The 19472-nt window shown below is 43.5% G+C and overlaps 1 long non-coding RNA gene across 2 annotated transcripts in view; it reads left to right on the forward strand.

Annotated features, from left to right (window-relative positions):
* Window positions 1–17111, forward strand: part of LOC114006759 (uncharacterized) — a 28810-nt gene extending 11699 nt beyond the window's left edge. Inside the window, exons 2-3 of one of the 2 annotated variants that reach the window (XR_003548440.1) lie at window positions 3638–3753; window positions 16655–17111. This is a non-coding gene — a long non-coding RNA (uncharacterized LOC114006759). Of the gene's footprint in view, window positions 1–3637; window positions 3754–15832; window positions 16222–16654 lie in introns of those variants that run through there. The other variant, XR_003548441.1, reaches the window with a different exon arrangement.
* Window positions 17112–19472: the final 2361 nt, after the last annotated feature.

Raw genomic sequence — 19472 nt, forward strand, 5'->3', positions numbered from 1 at the left:
TAAACTCCCTTCATCTTCAGCCTCTATCTCTTCTTTCAATGACCAGCTGGACTTAGTTGGCTGGTAAAATACTTTACAAAAATTGTATCCCTTCAATTTTATAAAAAAATGAAAATAATGGTAATCATCCATTAATCAATTTGTGTATGTATGTGAAACAGAGAGAGTAAGAAAGATCATCTTAGGGGACCAGCAGTTAGCGTAGTGGTTATGTCGCTAGACTCCCACGTAGTCGACCACGGTTTGCATCCTAGACCCGGTGGCTTAAAACTCATGCCGGGCACATGTGCGTGCGTGCCCAAGATCCTGAGAGGAGAATGGAGGAGAAGGGATTGCGACGTGGCCATCCCCCCTGGAGGGTGATTTCTCGCTTTCTATCTCTCTGTCTCTCTCTGGCTGGCTGGCGAGTACACGCGCCCTATAGCAAAAACCTCTTCAAAAAAATAAAAAGATCATCTTAGTTCCTAGTAATTATGTTTTATTTCCTAAGTACTGTCCCTTTGTTAGCCTAATATATCTATAACAACTTTTTGTGAAAAATATTAATAACTTGAAAAAGGATGTTATGTTTATTCCTCCAAGTAAAAGATGACAAGTTGGAAGTAAACACATTGCAAAGTTGGATTCTAGGAGCTTTCTATCAAGAATTCATAGATACACTAGTAAGAACGTGATTCAGAACGATCCAAAGTTATCCATGGAGTAGCAGAATCATAGTCACCAATAGACAGTGTGGAAATGTTTTAATTCTAGTTCATGAATTAAAGTAGCACTGGAGTCAATTTTTGGTGACATCAAAATTTCCAGAATGCTTCCCCTAATCAAATTTGCAGGAAAAACCCTCCACTAGAAAGCTCCAGAATAGCACTAAGATCAGATCTAAGACGACCAACTTAATTAAATCAATAAACATTTAGTAGATGTCCAATATGTACTAGGAACTGGGGATTAAAAAGCTAAATAAGTTCTTTTCCTTGACCTTGAGAACTGCACCACATAATAGGACAGAATGAGATGTAAGCAACTAATTAGAACACAGTAGAGAAAGTCTATTATGCAGTTAGCTACAAGGTGCAAGACCTATACAGAGAGATGCTGTATTCATCCTTTCACGAGTAAAGAACAAAGAAATTTGACCTGGACATTTAGAACACATAAATTAGCTCAAAGTCCATGCCCAGTATCAGAGTCACAATGGAAAGCATCCCAATCTCGAAACTTTTGCTTCCATGGCTCTCTAACATGTTGCAGAGTAATGCTCTTTTACAAGATAAGATAACTGATGATTCCACGATAAGCCAGATAATGTTAGCCTCCTTACATTATCTCTAAAGCCAAAAGAGAGCAATAATGCTAAAATGGAAAACATTGAAACACATGAACACATCAACTGAAGATACTTTTAGGAGTCTGGAAGTGTATTTGTCAGTGTTGTTTATATCAACTGGCAGCTGTCTACATCACAACACTTTTTCACGAAAGTTTCTGTGATCCTGAAACAAAGATACTTCCAGGGCTCCAAAAAGTCCTTGGCATGGGGTACTGGAGATGACTTCCCTACCTGACATCTGCAGGGTCTTCTGTGACGAGCACATCAGTCTTGCAGCTGGCCAGGGGGTTGATGGACAGCTCCACAGGTGGCACCACAAAGCTTTTGCTGACCGGAAGCCAGAGGCCTTGGCCCAAGCTGAAAGTAGACCTGCAATGTAAGAGTTTCCATTGGGGAACTCCCTGGGAAGCAGAGAGCAAAAAATAAAGGGGGCCCTCTTCCCACCCACTCTAGGGCATCTTCTCCCTTCCCCACCCAAGCCCCTGCATTCGCCAAGGCACAAGGATGGATAACTGTGCCCAGACTTTGCTGACCATTTCTTAAAAATGCTAATCATTTAGCTCAGGCATTGCTCTGTATTATGAGCGTTTTTCTTTCCTGAGTTCACAGAAGGCTCTGCGAGGACAAGTATGGTTTCTGTTCTGCTTTTCTAGTCATGAAATCTAGCAGGAGTTCCATAAATGACTGCTAAGTCAGCTCTGCGAGGACAAGTATGGTTTCTGTTCTGCTTTTCTAGTCATGAAATCTAGCAGGAGTTCCATAAATGACTGCTAAGTCAGCATGAAGTGCCTGGCACAAAGTTTAAGAGCACAGACTTTGGATCAATTAGAACCAATATCTGATTCCCAGTTCTGCCCCTTAACTTGCTGTATGTCTTTAATAACTCAAGTATTAACGTTTCACGTAAGATTTCATGGACATGGTAGGAAGACATTCTATGGCTACAAAAAAAATTTAAGCCACTAGATTAGATAATAGGTAATGTCTTCTCCAATGTAGGTATCTGAGACATTAAGTCTAGATGCCAGACAAATGGAAATTAAATCCCCGTAGCAACCTGAACCACGATGGTGTATTAGTACCATTGAGAGTGCCCCTGTGCTCAATGCAGCCTAGAGGTGCACAGGCTCAATCGATTGAGGTCATATGGCCACACTTTCCTATCAAACTTTCTTCATTCCCCCCAATCACGCCCCAACAGGAATGTCAAGTCACCTGAGAATCTTTTCAGGGGCTTGCTCCCCAGTCACCAGATCGTAGCCCCTTTCAAGTGTTGTGTAAGGCCAAGGTCTGTGAGAAAAACAGAGGGAGAGACAGAAAGGGGAGAGGAAATGTCATTAGTCAGAATCAGATAGGGTTCACATGTGGAAATGATTTACAAACAACCAAATTTGACAGACGTAATTATTGAGCATACTATTTACATTATAAATGAATGTGTATGTGTTAAAGAAGGACTCAGCACTTTTATAAAGTTCACTTGTTTAAGAGTTTATGCACAGAATTCTGATTCTTGTTCTTTATAAGTCTACTTAAGAAGGTGTTTATTGAAAGTGTTTATTGCTCCATAGTGCAGCAGTTAAAAACTGTACAGAGGGAACTGGATCCCACAGTACAAATCTTGTCCCTAGTAACCACATGCCAGGCATGAGTGAGCACATTCCCAGGATCATGATGGGATGGTGGACCCTGTTGAGGAGTGTTTTTTAAGCTCTCTCTCATGCCATGTGCATACCCCTGTGCCATTTTAAAAGAGAAAGTGTGCACTGATTACGTATTCTTCTGGTAGGTGACCCAGACATCACCCTCTGTTCTCTAGAAGATTCGGTCATAAACCCTTAATACTAACATGACTTAGCAGGAAAGCAGAATTCACTTCCCATTAGATTCTGCAGGAACATGGCATTGTAGACCGAGTTCTCTTTTTGGAGAGGTTTTAGGTCTCCAGTGACAGAGTAGAGGTGGTAGGGATGGGTGTTTTACTGCCCAGCCCTGATGTCCTTTGCCACTCACCCTTCACTTTGACCCCAGTCACTGCGCACACACAGGTGTTTGTGGACGGGGTCAGGTGCGTAGCCTTCATGACAGCTGCACTCTCCTGTAAGCAAAATGAGAAAAGAACCTCGTGAAATGGGGCCTCCTCAAATAGGCTTTACCCTGGCATCCTTGTTTTCCTGGGAAACAAAGTGAGTTTCTTTGTTTTAGAAAAGGTCCATGGGAAAAGAATGCTCGAGGCTATTTGACCAACCATTGTGGTTAATAAATGGTTTACTTATTTGTTCATTCACTCATTTATTCATTCACTAGGTCATGGCCACATGCTGCCAGACTTGCAGCCCAGCACTGGAGATGCAGAGAAGAGAGATGCGCTTCAGCCGCTGAAGAAGTACACACTTAAAATTTCAAGATGGGGATGCCAGCAGGTGGGTAATGGTTATTAAGGCACTGGACTCCCACAAGGTCGACCGAGTTTGAGCCCCAGACCCAATGGCTTGAAACTCATATCCACCATGTGTGTTCCATCCCCAGAGGAGAATGGAGAAAAGGGGATTGTGGCATGGCCATGCCCTTGGGGGGGGGGTGATTTCTCACTTTTTGTCTCTCTGTGTCTCCAGAAAGCACAAATGGCCTACAGAAAAAAATCTCTTAGAAAAATAAAATAAAAGTTGAAAATGAGAAGTAGTCAGGTGGCTGCAAATGGAGGTCCTATTTTTTGATAAAGTGCTTTTACTCTAAAAGTATAATCAGAAAGTAAAATTCTCCCCACCTCAGTGAGCAAGGCTTGACCACCATAAACCCCAAATCAAATGCCACACCCTTCAAGAAACCTTTGCTTTTCCCTTTTGAAGGAAAAAAAAAGTTGCTTTGGTCTATAATTTTCTGGTTGTTTTCTTTTTTTTTTTTTTAAATTTTTAAGTAGTTTTTCTCCTCTTCCCCTTCTTTCCCATGCCATTGTCTCTCTTACCCTCCTTCTTCTCCCCTCTGCTCCCCTTTCCTTCTCTTCCCTTCCATCATCTATCCTGTACTCATCCATCCAGGAGTCTGTCTTCCACCACTGATGCATCCATTCCTCAGTCCATGAATCTATCCTCCATCCATCCGTGCACACCCACCCATCTTCCCAAGGATCTGTACCCCATCCGTCTACCTATGCATCTATGCACCCATTCATCATCCTTTTCCTGGCTGTGTCTTACACCTGGTTGCATAAATGTTTACTAGTATTCCACATTCCCTTAAGCATCTTCTCCTATTGGCCAAATTCAGTTTAGTTGGCCAGGGCATTTTCCCATTTCCTAGTACATCTCCAGATCTCAGAATCCTAGAAGGTTCTTAGAAGCTCTCCATCCCCCCGCCTCCTGCCCACACATGCCGCTGTGATCCCTTCAGCTCTACCACACGTTTCATAGAGTAGGGGAATCATTTTTGATTCAGTGAATTATTGGTATTTTTTTCCTAAGGTGTATTTGTGGAATGGTCACAGATGCTTTGCCAAAAATAGATTCTACATAGGAAAAAAGTTTGAAAAATACTATACCATTTCTTAGAGCCAGTACAGAGTAATTCCCCACGAGGGCGATACATGTGTAATTTTCCCCAAACTTATTTTAAAGCTTGCTGGTAGAATGACTAACAGGATTAGTGTTCTGTGGAACATATCTATGGAAACACCGGTAGGAACTGCCCTGGTTTAGCCCACTGCTTAGAACAGAGTAGGTGTTCAACAATGTGAGTGGAATGAAAAATTAACTGTCTGTTATGGCTGTAGTAAATTTTCAGATCATTGCTGTCAGGTTCCCTCTTCCTCATCATTTGGGGACCTCTCTGGCTTTCTCTGTATCTCTCTCTCTCAAACACACACACACACACACACGTACATACACACACACACCTGCATTCCTTTGATCCTACTGTAATTTATTATTTTTTTTGAGTTTTGTGCTATAGGATGAGTGCACTTGCTGGAGACACACAGAGAGACAGAGATACAGGCAGTGAGAAATCACCCCCAGGGTGATGGCCACGCTACAGTCCCTTCTCCTCCACTCTCCTCTTGGGATTTTGGGCACACACACACACACACACACACACACACACACACACACAAACACACACACCTGGCATGAGTTTTAAGACACCATGTTCAGGACTCAAATTGCAGTCAACTACGTGGGAGTCCAGTGACGTAACCATTACGCCACCTGCTGGTGCCAATCCTAGGTAATTTTGATTGACCTAACTCAAGATGTTTTAAATAGAGTCCACAGAAATGTATTGTTCAATGGAGATTTGGGCACAGTGCAAATTTTACGTTTCAATTTTCCATAAGCTTTATTTTAAAAATCTTCTTAAAAATAAAAAAAAAGAATAAACACACAGATGTCAGAAATCAGAATTTGGGCCACTGAGGGCCTCGTCATATTAATTCCAGCTGCCAGGTAAACTTATTTTTTATGCAGGCTTCTGAAAAAAGGTGTGACCTGTCATCTTTGTTTCATTGAAAAGAATGCTGAGACTGAATCAAGGCGCTGATGAGCTTATGCTCTATTTGCCACTACAGATCTTGTGAATCAGGGTTTTCTCAACCTTGTACAACTCAAAGAAAATACCATAGAAATAGGAAACTAGAGTAATCAGAACGTGGGTTCTATAACTGACACCCATTATCCTGATTCCAGAAGGTTTGTATTCATCAAATAACATTATTGGGTTCTCTGGTGAACAGTAAATTATACATTGGACCTTAGATGAAGCTTTTGGAATGTATTTGTTTTGTTTTGTTTTGCTTTGTTTTTGAGAGGTTTTTGCTATAGGGCGTGTGCGCTCGCCAGAAAGATAGAGAGAGACAGAGAGACAGAAAGCGAGAAGTCACCCCCTAGGGGGGATGGCCACGCCGCAATCCCTCTCCTCTATTCTCTCGGGATCTTGGGCACTCATGCACTCATACCCGGCGTGAGTTTAAGCTATCGGATCCGGGACTCGAACCACAGCTGACCACATAGGAGTTCAGCGACATAGCCATTACACTAATGGCTGGTCTAAGGAATGTGTTTTTTTAATTTTTTAATTTTATTTTTTTTTAAAAACCTCTAGTTTGTTTTATGTATTGCATCACTGCTTAATCTTTGTATCCCCAGCACCTAGCAAGTATTTAACAAATAGCCCAAGCTTCACGAATGTTGGTTGGACTGAAATGGTAGTAAGACAAGAGTATGGAATGAATAGACCAGAGAGAGTAACCAACATATTCAGAACGAGGTTGTTGAAAGACAGGAGGAGGTGAAGAAGGAAAGACAGAAAAGAGAGTTCTACTTTTCCTTTTTCTCTGCATACCTGGTAGAAAAGGAGGGGACTGTTCCTAAACAGACCGGCAGCTTGTAAGTCTTCCCTCCAACACCACGCCGGGGGGTCTCTCAAAAAGGGGACGTGCTCTATATGTAATTTAATGAACAGATTATGCCAGAGGTAAGAAAAATGGAGGGAAAAGGCTAAGAGCCTTGAATTTGGATGGGAATAATTTACCAACGCGGAGAGAGGTAGGAATCACTAATGATGTGTTAAAATGCAACACTCCCTTCATGAAATATTCACCACTTTAAACACATCTAATATTAAAGATGAAAAGTCCTGGGATTTGTCCTCGAGACTCCCAGGACTGATTTATGAGGTGCCACAAACCACAGACTCATGATTCATAATGGGAGAGGTAAAACGGTTACCTCTGGCAAAGGGACAGGAAGCCAGGCTGGGGTGAGCTCGGAGGGGTGGATAAAGAGGACTTTTCCTCTCCATGGAAAGGACAAAGACAGAGGATCCTATCTGATCTGTGACTCTACAGAAACAGCACAGTTCATTTTTCTCGTTTTCCCTCTTTTTGGAAATATTGGTGAAAATGAGAAATCTGTTTAGAAACATGGGGCTGTTGTATTTTTCTCTTTCTTTCCATGCTTACTAGGCAAGTTTTCTCTGGCTCCGAATGGATCATTAATTACTGACACTCATTATACAACAAATATATATTTTTCAAATGAGAGGCACCTTCCCTGGGGGCCCCCATAAGGCTGCCTGGAGACCATGATATAAGCAGAGGGAAAAGTCCCTGAGTCCTGTAGGCAGACAGATCCAGGCTCAGGCTCCTTGTTCTCTCATCCTGTTTATGTGGCCTTGGGGAAGTTACTGTACATCACCTTTTTGGTCTTAGTTTTCTCATCTATAGAATAGGATTGGGGGTGGGGTCGGCAGGTGATGTGATGGCTAAGGGCGCTGACTCCCACATGGCCGACCGCAGTTCAAGTCCTGAACCTGGCAGCTTGCTTTCTCACTTTCCCTAGTGCTCTTTCTCTCTGTCCCTCTGAATGAATGAATGAATAAAGTTAAATAAAATAATTTTTAAAAACAATAGGATTGAGGGTAATGTCTAGCTCACAGAGCTGACATAAGCACAGATGGAGATAGTGAAGGGTAAAGTGTGTGGCTCAGGTAGACAGGAGTTGATGGCCAATAAGTTAGTTTTCTCTTTTTTTCCCTTTAATTCTAAGGTGCCTGCTGAGTTCTGGCACATGTTCTCCTATTAACTCTAGGAACATAAATGATTTCCTCCTTTCTGGGCTTAGTTTTCTCACCTGCAAAATGGAAGACTAGTGTAGATGGATATTCATCAATTCTGAGCACCAGGTGGCAGATGTCTACACTGCCTTCCTAACCCCAAACCTCTGCTCTCTAGACACTGTTTGTTTTCATCTCAACTGTGATCACTCTTCACAGGGAGGCTGGGCGTCTCCACAAGATCTCCATCAATGCCAAGGCTATTGGCTTTATTGACTCCTGTTTTCTATTTTGCTGGCTCAGCTGACTCTTCACTCTTTGCAACCAAGCATTTCTTTCTTGCAAGATGCTAAGCCTCTGACAGCCAGAGGGTTTTAACCCCTTCCCTGGGCAAGTCCTTCCTTTCTTCAACGCTGCCTCTGTACACAGGGCAGTTATGCTGTCAAACCCAGCTCTCCAGGGATGCGCTGTTTCCACGTGCTGACAGTGAGGGCCTTTGCCGCTCTACCTTTGTCACTCTAGCAGGAGCTCCTAAAAGGAAGGTGGCCCAGTTACCTTGTGACCACTGTGACCAGCAACTGTCACACTGCCTGGTATTACATATAGGCCTTTAGTAAATAAGTGTTCCACAATAAAGGGATATACTTTATAGTAGTCGTGTCTATGTTCATGGAGTGGGACATAATGACCTATTTGTCTGTTTCCACTACTGAACTGGGACTTTCTTTTTTTTTTGGAGAGGTTTTCACTATAGGGCGCATGCACTCACCAGACAGACAGAGAGAGACATAGAGACAGAAAGCGAGAAATCACCCCCTAGGGGGAACGGTCACACCGTAATCCCTTCTCCTTCATTCTCCTCTCGGGATCTTGGGCACACACGCACACACGCCCAGCGTGAGTTTTAAGCCACCAGGTCCGGGATGCAAACCGCGGTCGACTACGTGGGAGTCCAGCAACATAGCCATTACGCTAACTGCTGGTTTCCAGAACTGGGAATTTCTTGATTGAAGAAATTTTTCCGTAATCACCCTGTGTCCCAATAATTAGTACTGTGCCTAAAAAAGGTTGAGTTTCATTTGTTGAAAGAATAACTGAATGACTAGAGGGGTGGATGAATTAGTGAATATACAAGTACATTGTAACTGTCATGAATTCAGACTGAGTTTATTTATGACAATGATGACAGCTGGAGACCGGAGGAAACTTTCCTAAATTCCGGGACAGGTATTTGCCAAGGAAGAGCATCAACACAAGCACTGATGAAATGTCTAAAATGGAATCTATTTCACATCAGAGCAGAAAAGGCTTTTAAAGATCATCTAGTTCAATGCTTTACAGCTTCATTTTTCAGAAGGGGAAACTCAAGTTCATAGAGTGAAGAGATTTGGTCAAATAACTGGTACTTGCCTCTGGGCCAGACAGAGTAGAACCCAAGGCTGTTGGCCACCACATCAGTGTTCTTTCTGCCACACTGCTGTTATTAGCCCTTCAACACACCCTGAAACTTCTAGGAAATACACTTTTCTTTGTACTTTTCTGACATTTCTGAATTTCTTCCAATGAGAGTATTACATTTACAAACAGGTATTATACAAAAGTAAAATAAATTAAAAATAACCTTAGGCACACTAAAAAACATAAATGTATATGTGATTAATAATGCAGACTGAGGGGAAAAAAAGAAAAAGTAAGTTTAATCTCTTCATTAAAGTGATCCTCATAAGGGAATTCAATTAAGTGAATTTCTATCATGCTGGTTACTAGAACGTTGTAATATCAGCTATAGATGAGTTGCATTCATTTAAACATAGTTACTCTTTGGGTCTCCTAGGTTGAGTTCTCATTTTCTGTAACACACATTCTCACCCCATTAATTCTTGGGTAAAATCAGCAAAACCCCTTGATCAGGAGCAATCTGAGTTTATCCCGAGTGGCGCTCTTGCAGCTACTTTGAAACAGTAGATAGACATGGAAGGCTAGCAGGTTGTTTTAGACATGGAAAGCTAGCAGTCTGTGGACCTTGGAATCACCTCCTTCTGGGTTCCAATCCTGGGTTTGCTATCTATTCCTTCCCTGCTCTCTCTGCACCTGTTTCCTGATCTGTAGCAGAGCTGATACCTGTTCTGCCAGTAGGATCGGTAGGATCGAGTTGTACTTGAAAGTCCTCAGCACTGTCTTTGGCATATACCTCTTGCTGAAATGTAATAGCTGTTTGAATTATTATTGTTTCTGGATAGGAGGAGCCAATTCAGCATCTTGTTTCTGTGAAAAAAAAAAAGTGCTGGGGCTGAAGGATGGTCTCTATTTCATGATAGGCCCTTTGCAAAACGAAAGGGACCACAGCTTCTTTATGTGTTTGTTTTGGGCAGTTTAAATAAAGACCATCTTCAGAATTAGTCCTCCCATTTCCAGAACCACTAACATCTGTTGCTTTTGTCTATGGCTCCTCCTGCTGATGGAGGTCTGAACACAGACAAGGCACGGAGCAGAGGCTTCTGCCTGCTCTGTCCTCACAGCTCGGAGGTGTTCACAGCCTGCCCAGGAGAGTGCCAGATACGTGCAAAGCCTTCTTCTCAAGCCTGCCTGGCTGTCTGGCCTCCCTCCTCCCACCTGCCATCCTCTTGTGATTCCATTTTCACTTACTTCCAGCTCAGTCATCACTTATCATCACAGTTCAGGGACTCTGCCTGCTGTTCACTTTCCTATTTACTCTTCATGTCACCATGGCTTGGAAAGATCTCTCTGTGCTCTCAGAGCAATAAGTGTGGCATCCTTCCCTGTTCAGACTCCCAGTGAGCCACCTTGGACCCTTTCACCTCTGCGCTGTGGAGTCCAGCTCAAGATCAGGCATGTACGAAAAAGGCACAGGCTGGGCATAGTGCTGAAGCCTGCTTTGTGCTAGAAATACTGGAAAGCGCTTGACAGATGTCCTATCCTGCCATACCCATGTCTAGTGCCAGGAGGAGAGGAAGCTCAGACTCAACTAGCCACTTTTCCAAGGTCATAAGAGTCACATCGCCAAAGCTTGAGCTCTTTTTGCCACCACAAACATCACAACAGTAAACATAAGCACACAGATAGTAACATGGAGAGTAGCCTTTAATTTGACAATTCCCACGTGATAGACACTAAAGGTTAGGCTAGACATAGGAACCTCACACAAAGCTACATTTAAATGATAGTTTGGCTGTTTTCTAGGATTCCACTGTAAATAAAGTTAAGGCTTTTTTTTTTTTTTTTTTTTTGAGAGAGAGAGAGGGCTTTACACTTGCTGGAGAGACAGAGAGACAGAAGTGAGAAATTACCCCCCAGGGAAGATGGCCATGCTTCAATTCCTCCTCCATTTTCCTCTCAGGATCATGGGCATGCATGCCCATATGTCTGGCATGAGTTTCAAGTTGCCACATCTGGGAATCGAACCACCATTGACTGCATGGGAGTCCAGAGATGTAACTATTACGCCATCTGTTGGTCCCAAATTTAGGCATTTTTCATCCCAGTTTCTTCTGTTTTAATATAGGTAATTTATGTGAGGACTATATTGAATTCATCATACCTACATCATGAAGGGTTGTTGGATTGATTCCTACCAGCAGAAGACCAAAGGGTAACTTCATAACTACTGTAACTGAGCATCTACTATGTGTTGACATTACCCACATAATTTCTCATTTCCATGACAACAGTGCAAAAGGAAGATGTTATTGGCTTCCCTTTAAATATTATAAAACCAATTATTGGAAAGTGTGAGTAAGTTGCCCAAGCTTGTGAACATCTAAGCTCGAACTTGACTATTCCTTTCTAAACTCTGTGATGACTCTCTAAGAGGCCATTTTAAAAAAAAAAATCTCTTTTTTTTGTTTAGAGAGGTTTTTGCTACAGGGCACGTGTGCTTGCCAGAAAGACAGAGAGAGATAGAGAGACAGCAAGTGTGAAATTATCCCACGGGAGGATGGCTACACTGCAATCCCCTCTCCTCCATTCTCCTCTCGGGATCTTGGGCACACACACATACATGTCCAGCATGAATTTAAGCCACTGGCTCCAGGACTCGAACCACTGTAGACTACATGGGAGTCCAGTGACATAGCTATTACGCCAACTGCTGGTCCCAAGGCCATGTTTTAAGAAAGTGTGGAAAACACTTTCACAGGAATGGGTGATCAAGGGATGCTGAAGGAAAACTTAATACTCCATGGTTGACTGAATTATGGTCTCTAGTCCTCATTTCCCTGTCATGGTAATAGGCAAAACTGATTGTGAAGACAGTGACCTTTCTTCTCTATCCTTTGCCTTCAGACTTGGCTTATGACCTGCTGCAAAATGATGGCAGACATGATGTGAGATGTGCTTGGAATGTTTGAAATGTGCTGCAAGGCCCTCTCTGGAGGCTACCAGCTGTAGTTCAGTCACCGTGAAAACATTCTGCTCCATGCCCCAGCCCTAATTTCACAGTTACCAAGTGACTTTCTGATTACCCTTGGTTTGAAATATGCTTGTGTGTTTGAGTTTTCTCTCTTGTACTCCTGCCTCCCACCATGAGAAAAATATCTCCAGACAGTGGCTGGTTGAAGGCAGATGAGAGACGTAGAAGAGATCTGGACCCAGCCTACCCTAGAGACAAGTGCAACTGAGTCCTGGCTAGATCAGTCTACCCACATATGTGACAAAGAAGGGGAAAATGCTCATAGTTCTTAACAATAAAATATCATAGTTGTTACGGGCTATTACTGTGGCAGGAACTTCTAATGTTCATTAAACTTATATATCCACATCTTTATGAATAATGGTTCCACTTTCTTTCCAACATGGAAACTTCAGAAAAATCTCTAATTTTTTTTTTTCACTCTCAGTATCCAAATGATACCTGCATCCCACTGATGCTCTCTCTTCAGTAATTAAAATCTATACCTTCCCATCACTCTTCAACACCCCTGCTCTGGTTCTAGCCCTTAGCATTGCCACTAATGGGCACCTCTGCAAAAGTCTTGTCACTAACGGCCCTACTTTAACCCTCCCTCTAGTCTCATCCACTTGCTGACAAGTTGTCTTTCCAAAGGACTGCTGCATCCCTGACATACCTCCAAAACTTGCAGTGGCTTCCAGTGACTTTCAATATTAGAGTTCCTATATTCTGATCAAGCATTCAAAGCCCTTCATGACTGATCCCAACCAGTCTTTCCAATCTCCTTGATTCCTCTCCCTCATTGTACTTTTTCGGCTCTAACTTCTCATGATTCTATTAATAAGAACAAAGTCACCAGGACCAGCAGATGGCATAATGGTTATGTCTGTGAACTTTCACATGGTCGACCATGGTTCGAGTCCTGGACCCATGGATTGAAACTCATGCTAGGCACATGTGTGTGCATGCCCAAAATCCCCAAAAAATAATGGAGAAGGGATTGTGGTTTAGCTGTCCTCCCTGAAGGGTGATTTCTCACTTTCTATCTCTCGATCTCTCTTTGTCTCTCCAGCAAGCACATGCACCCTATGGAAAAAGCCCCTCCAAAAAAAAAAGAGAGAGAGAGAGAGAGAAAGAAAAAGAATGAGGTCACTTGAAACACCTGCAGGCCCTATAAATCTTCTTGTATCAGATCTTCTCTGATCCCACTCCATGGCAAAAGCAGAGCCTGTTAACTGAAGAGCAATGAGGTCAATAGAAGAGAGACCATAGATTGAGAAGTGGCAGAAAGCACAGGAAAATTAAATGGCAAAATGATTGTTTAGTAAAAAAAGGAAAAAAAGATAGTTTGGGCAGTTTTAGATATAAGAAGTACTATAAAGGATACATTTGATAACACTGTCTCCTCTGCAACCTTTAGGAAATCACTCTCCCTTTCCAGGCTCAGCCTTCCCATCTGTAAAACGAGTCGCTACTATTCAGAGATATCCAAATATACGTCCAAACCTTGCGAAAAGTCCAGCTCTTCGTTATTCCTCTAACATGCTATGGTCTTATCTCCTGACGTCATCATTCCTCTGGTGATAGTAGATGTGGGAGTTTGGGGAATACACGCTTACAAGGCAAAGAAACATGATTAGAGTGAAATAACAAGAGCATGGGTAATGATTTGGAGCTCTACGAAGGGTGGAAAATTCCTTAGAAGTCTACTCAGTCAAATGTGCTATGTGACCTGGGACAGGTTCCCTCCCTCCATGAGACTCAGTTTATCTGTGCAGAGAAGTTGGTCTTGACCTTCTCATGGACATCTTTGATGTTCTCTCCCTCCTTGTGCTATTGGCCTGAGATAGTTTCTGCTTTGTTCTTCCTAAAGCACTCAAGACAAGCTTGGATGCCTGCATTTTAGTTGCTTTCTTCTCATTGCCATTCATCAGCATGCCTCTGAGAGCATGAAGAAAAAAATAATCAGAGGCCGAAAGGTTCCAGTGGCACAGGCTAGTGATCAGGTCTGATGGAGATTAGAGTCCTTAATCAGGTTACACTGGGACTAATTGGTGTTGGCTCAGCTCATGTAGGCAGCTCATGCAAGGTGGCCCAGGCTGCAGAAAGGCTGCTAGGCAGGCCCCAGGAGGGTCCTCACTCCAGGGTCTCAGCCAAGGCACCCCTCTCCGTGGCTCCATTTCCTTCCTTTCCAGCCTCTTCCACCTCTGAATGCATGCCCCCACACACTTATCAATGCATTAGTGTCTGGCAGGAAAGCTAGAGGAGAAAAGCTTCCCTAAAAAACAGAGCTGGTTGAGGATGGAGGGAGGCGAAGAAATATCACTAATGGCTTGAAATGGATATACAGCCGACATCTCCAACAACCAGGAAGGATCTTTCCCAGTTAAGGAATTAGGGATGCTTAACACAGACGCACAAAGCTGGGTCCACTCAGTGAGAGGTTGCCCTCTCCCCAACACCCCACCCTTCATCCCAACGCCTCCCATCCTCTGGACTTCTCAGACGGACCTGAGAGGGGTGGGGAGCCTCGGGAGAGGGAGGGCATCGATCTGGCCGCCCAGGTCATCTAAGGCTGAGTCCATATATTACTTACTGATTATATGTCCTGGATCAATCACTACATCTTTGGACCTCAGGTTCCTCATCAGGAAACTAATCTTAAATTTCACTTACAAATTTGTCACAGAGATTGCAGGAAATACATTAAAAAACAGTTACCACGTTGCCAGATGTGTGGGTAGCAGTGGGTAGGTGGTGAGGTTACTACTGTTACGCTGCCCGTACTGCTATGATCTCCAAGGCTGTGGTCTAGGCTGACCCTGGCCCTCAGGCCATGCCAGACACTAATGCATAGGTAAGAGTGTGGGGGCCTGCACTCAGAGGTGGAGGATGCTATAAAGAAAGGGAATGGAGCGATGGGAAGGTCGTCTGGGCTGAGATCCTGGAGCAGAGACCCTCCTGGGGTCTGCCTGGCAGCCTTTCTGCAACCTGGGTCACCTTGCATGAGCTGCCTACATGAGCTGAGCTGACACCAATTAGTCCCAGTGTAGCCTGATGGCGGACTCTCATCTCCGTCAGACCTGCCTCAGTGCCTTCGTCCCTCCTGGCTGCAGCATCCCCAGCTCATGCTTCCTTCCACCTTACTTGTTCCCATTCTCCTCCCCACATGGCACATCTCTGGTCCAGACTTTCCTTTTTCAGACCCATGACCACTCAGTGCCTAGCACTGCTGAGATACGAGCACAAACATAAATCCATCCCATTTTTTTTCCTTCAAGCAACCAGTACTCAAGTAGGAGTAGTGAGAGGAAAATACATCACGACCACATGATACAGTTCCACCTGGAAGGGGTGTGTGTGCAGAGGCACAAAAACAGAGGAAAGAGCACCCAGCTGTGCCGTAGGGTCATGGCACACACCAGCAGAGGACAGGAAGGAAGGACGTAGGTTTAGCTAAGTACCAGGAGGTGCTGGAGAGGCTTTCTATTAACACAGGTGATCTCAACAACTCTGAGCAAGGGTCTCTGGCTGACTTTCTCTTGCAGATGAGGTCCAGAGGTGTGAAGTGCTTTGTTTGTCTAAGGTCATTCAAGCTTAGAATGTCAAAGCCAGGACTGCTCCTGAGATTGTGCTGCTGCCTGCAGGCTGTACTGCCTCCTTCTCCATGAGAAATAGAGCTTTCCAAATAGAAAGCCCAGCCGGTGCAAAGCCTGGTCACAACAAGAATGGGAAACGGTGGGCCTCTGAGTTTCCCTGGATCCGCAATATACACTGGACTGAGAACCGTCAGACTCAATGGGCACTGGGAAATCCTGCCTTGGTTCTGCAGGTGTGAGAAAGCAGCCCCCGAAAACCCTGCATCTCTCCTACAAAAACAGGCATTACCACATGCTGAATCTGAGCGATGTGGTGAGAGAGGTAGTTAAAAGCAGAGAAGACAGGCACTGGAGTTTAAATAAGATCTGAACTCTGCCTTTATGGACTAATGGTGCCATGACTGTAAAATTTCCACCAAGATCCAGCTTCTTCATTCCCAAGTTAATCACGCCCACCCTTTCTCATTGAACAACATGAAAAATGCTTGATTCTCAGTATGGGCTCCATAAACGCTACCTGCTATTGCTATAGTTATTACAAAATTGATTGCCTTAATGTCTTTCCTGACCATGACTCATTCTGGACACCTTGGCTATAACTTGGAAAAGGGGAAAGGCTGGGATGCCTATGGAGCTTGTTAAGCAGGATATGTTGGTTCTCTTTTGACGCCTTTGATCTACTGAAACACCCTGCAAATCAGAGGCTTTGTTGTCCTGATTTTACAAAGGGGAAAAGCCACCAAGGCTAAATGACTTGAATTCAATTCACAGAACAAGAAATCAGAGGGTCAGGATTCAAACCCCGGTCTGCACGATTCTGGAGTTGGAGCTCCCCAATAATCTATGTGCAAGATGAAAGGGCTCAGCATCTCCTCGTGATCAACATGACCCACTTGGTGACCCCATTTGACTTCTGCCATATTTCTAATGGAGCCTAAAGGGATGCAGATGAGGTGAGGCTATGTGGCTGACAACAACCAAGGGACCTGGAGCTGTTTTCCCACACGGTGCTAGATGGCCTTACTCAAGCTAGTCTGTCTCTCTGAGCTTCATCACTTTAACCTAAAAGATGGGGAACATAAGCTCTGTCCTCTTCTATTCACGAGGAGGTTGGGAGGATAAAATATATACTTAAACCAGTCAGACTAGATGATGATTAATAATGCAGCTGTCCCTAGCCTGAACAAAACCTGAAACAGTGAAGTGAAATATACAAAATAAATTAAGCCAAGGGTAATTATTCATTTTGCAAAAGAGTTCTTCACGCCACAAAAGAGAATCATTGACACCTTTTTCTACCCAAGCATCAGTTATCTTTGGGATTTTAAAATCAAATTCCATTTCTGCAATTCAGCAAAAAGACTAATGATTTCTGAGTACACCCTGAGCATAAGGGGTCATACCTACATGTCCTGTCCTTAATCACTGATGCCATAAAAAAGAAGGTCCAAAAACCTATAAAGGGGCAGAACAAGGTAGGACCTTTGTCTCTATCTAGCTGGGAATCTGGAGAAACGAGAACCTGCAGGTAGCCAGAGGTCTTTACTGTCTTAGAAAGGTCCCTCCCTTAGAATGACCTTGGATTCAGCTAAAGGCAGATGGTCAGGGTCATAGCCAGCTTCCTCAGGAAACTAGAGAATGTTCATTTCCAGTCCCTTCCATCTGGACTATTAGACCATTTTACATAATGTGTACACTCAGTTGAACCCAGCTCATTTTCACTGTGCTAGTCTCATTCCTGATGACATTCATGTTCATATTTTTACTCTCCCCTTTCTCCCTTGTTCTCTTATTTTATGGGTCTCTCTTCCCCTCCATCTCTGTCTCTATTTTTATTTCTTAATCTTGTGTTTTTCATGATTTTCAGTTTTTCCCTTGGTCTCTGCTTCTCTCTCTTCCTCTCTGTGCATGTCTCTCTATCCCTTACTATCTCTTTGTCTCTCTTTCTCTATGTCTCTCTGTCTTTTACGGCACCCTGCAGAGAAAAGAACTAAAAGAATCTGGAGTCAGAGCGACCCCAGTTCAATCCTGAGATGCACCTTAATTTCTCCCTTCACAAATAAGAGACAAAAAGAAGTAAAGTCTCTCTACTTCAGGGTTAATGTGACGAGGAAATACAAATGGCATGTAAAGGTACCTGGAGGAAAGAATACTGCCACTTCCTATTAAATCCATCACCCCTTCCTTTCTTCTTGATTTCTCTCATTTTCCTTCCCTCTCCTTTGCCCCTCTCCAGACACACACACAAGGCACAGCCTCTGGCCTGATCCCCACATTCCAACAATGATTTAATTGCAGATTAGCACAGGTCCCATTACTAAGACTCACATTCTTTTACAAAACATTTCTACAGTATATTTCTTGGTTTGTGATGGAGAATAATCACAAATCACTAAAATTAAGTAGTGCGTGTCCAAGTGGCCTGCACCAGGCTTTGGTAGGGAGTCGGGCTTCACTGTCATGCCCAGTTTGGGCCATTTACAGCAAGCTGTTCACATGGTCCAGGCCAAGGCCACCAGACCTTGCTTAACTTACACAGGGCATATTGAATTCTTGGATGCCCTGACTTGAGGAAGACTCCAGGAGTGATCAAAATAAATCTGTATCTGCCCTCTCCCTGCCTCCAGCCCCTTTTGTCTGGTAGAAACCCAAACCTATCTAAAAAATTTTTGATTAAGAGACTATTCAACATTAAAACTGAAAGGCTGGGACACATACACATGTGCACAGGGTTCTTACTCTATTCGGAGCTCTTTAATCATCAACACTGAGACAAAAGTTCCATCAGTGAAAAGGCAGGAGAGGACAGCATGTGCAGCAGGCAGGCTCCCTACTGACGGTATCAAAACCAGAAAAGGCTAGTGCTACTGATTGCTGTGTTTAAAGGGCTTCTGGAGGCCCCCGGTGCTCAGAAATTTGCCATCATGCCTTCCATTCCACTATGATTAAGTCTTTTGTGGATAGAGCATTGCCAAGCCCTGGGGTTCTTTTTGCCCCTGATTGAATAATTCCCGTTTGTTGAACTTGCGTATTTACCACAGAATGTAACAGGCACTTTGTACTAATTCTAATCGTTACAACAACTTAGCAAAGGTGAAAATTTTTCCCTCTTATAAAAAGAGCAGGAAATGGAGGCTTATGGAAGCTAAGTGATTTGCTCAAAACCATAGCAGCAGTCAGGAGCAGAGTCAAGATTTGTGGCCTGGTCGGTCTGACGTCAAAGCCTGGACTCTTTCCATTTCACCCTGACTCTCCAAAAACAAGACACAGCCCAATATACACACAGCCTGTGCACAGCAGAGGTTCTGACAGTCTCCTTTGCATCTCTTCCTGGATACTGACTCTTGGGATTCAGTCAATGTCTGTGGAGCAAAACACTAATAAAACTTATGTGAAGCTTGCACTGAGATGCATACTTACAAGCCTGGGTGTACCTGGACCTGTCACTGCAGAACAAGCCCAGAAAAACATTGCCAAAAGTCAACCTGGCCTTCACATGTATAAGACCATGAAAGAGGCAAGAGGCAGTGGATTACATTGCAGCTGAGAGCCTGCATCCCAAGACAAAATGTTTTGATCAAGATAGGAA

This window comes from Tupaia chinensis, unplaced genomic scaffold (assembly GCF_000334495.1).
Source record: "Tupaia chinensis unplaced genomic scaffold, TupChi_1.0 Scaffold000081_1, whole genome shotgun sequence".
NCBI lineage: Eukaryota > Metazoa > Chordata > Mammalia > Scandentia > Tupaiidae > Tupaia > Tupaia belangeri.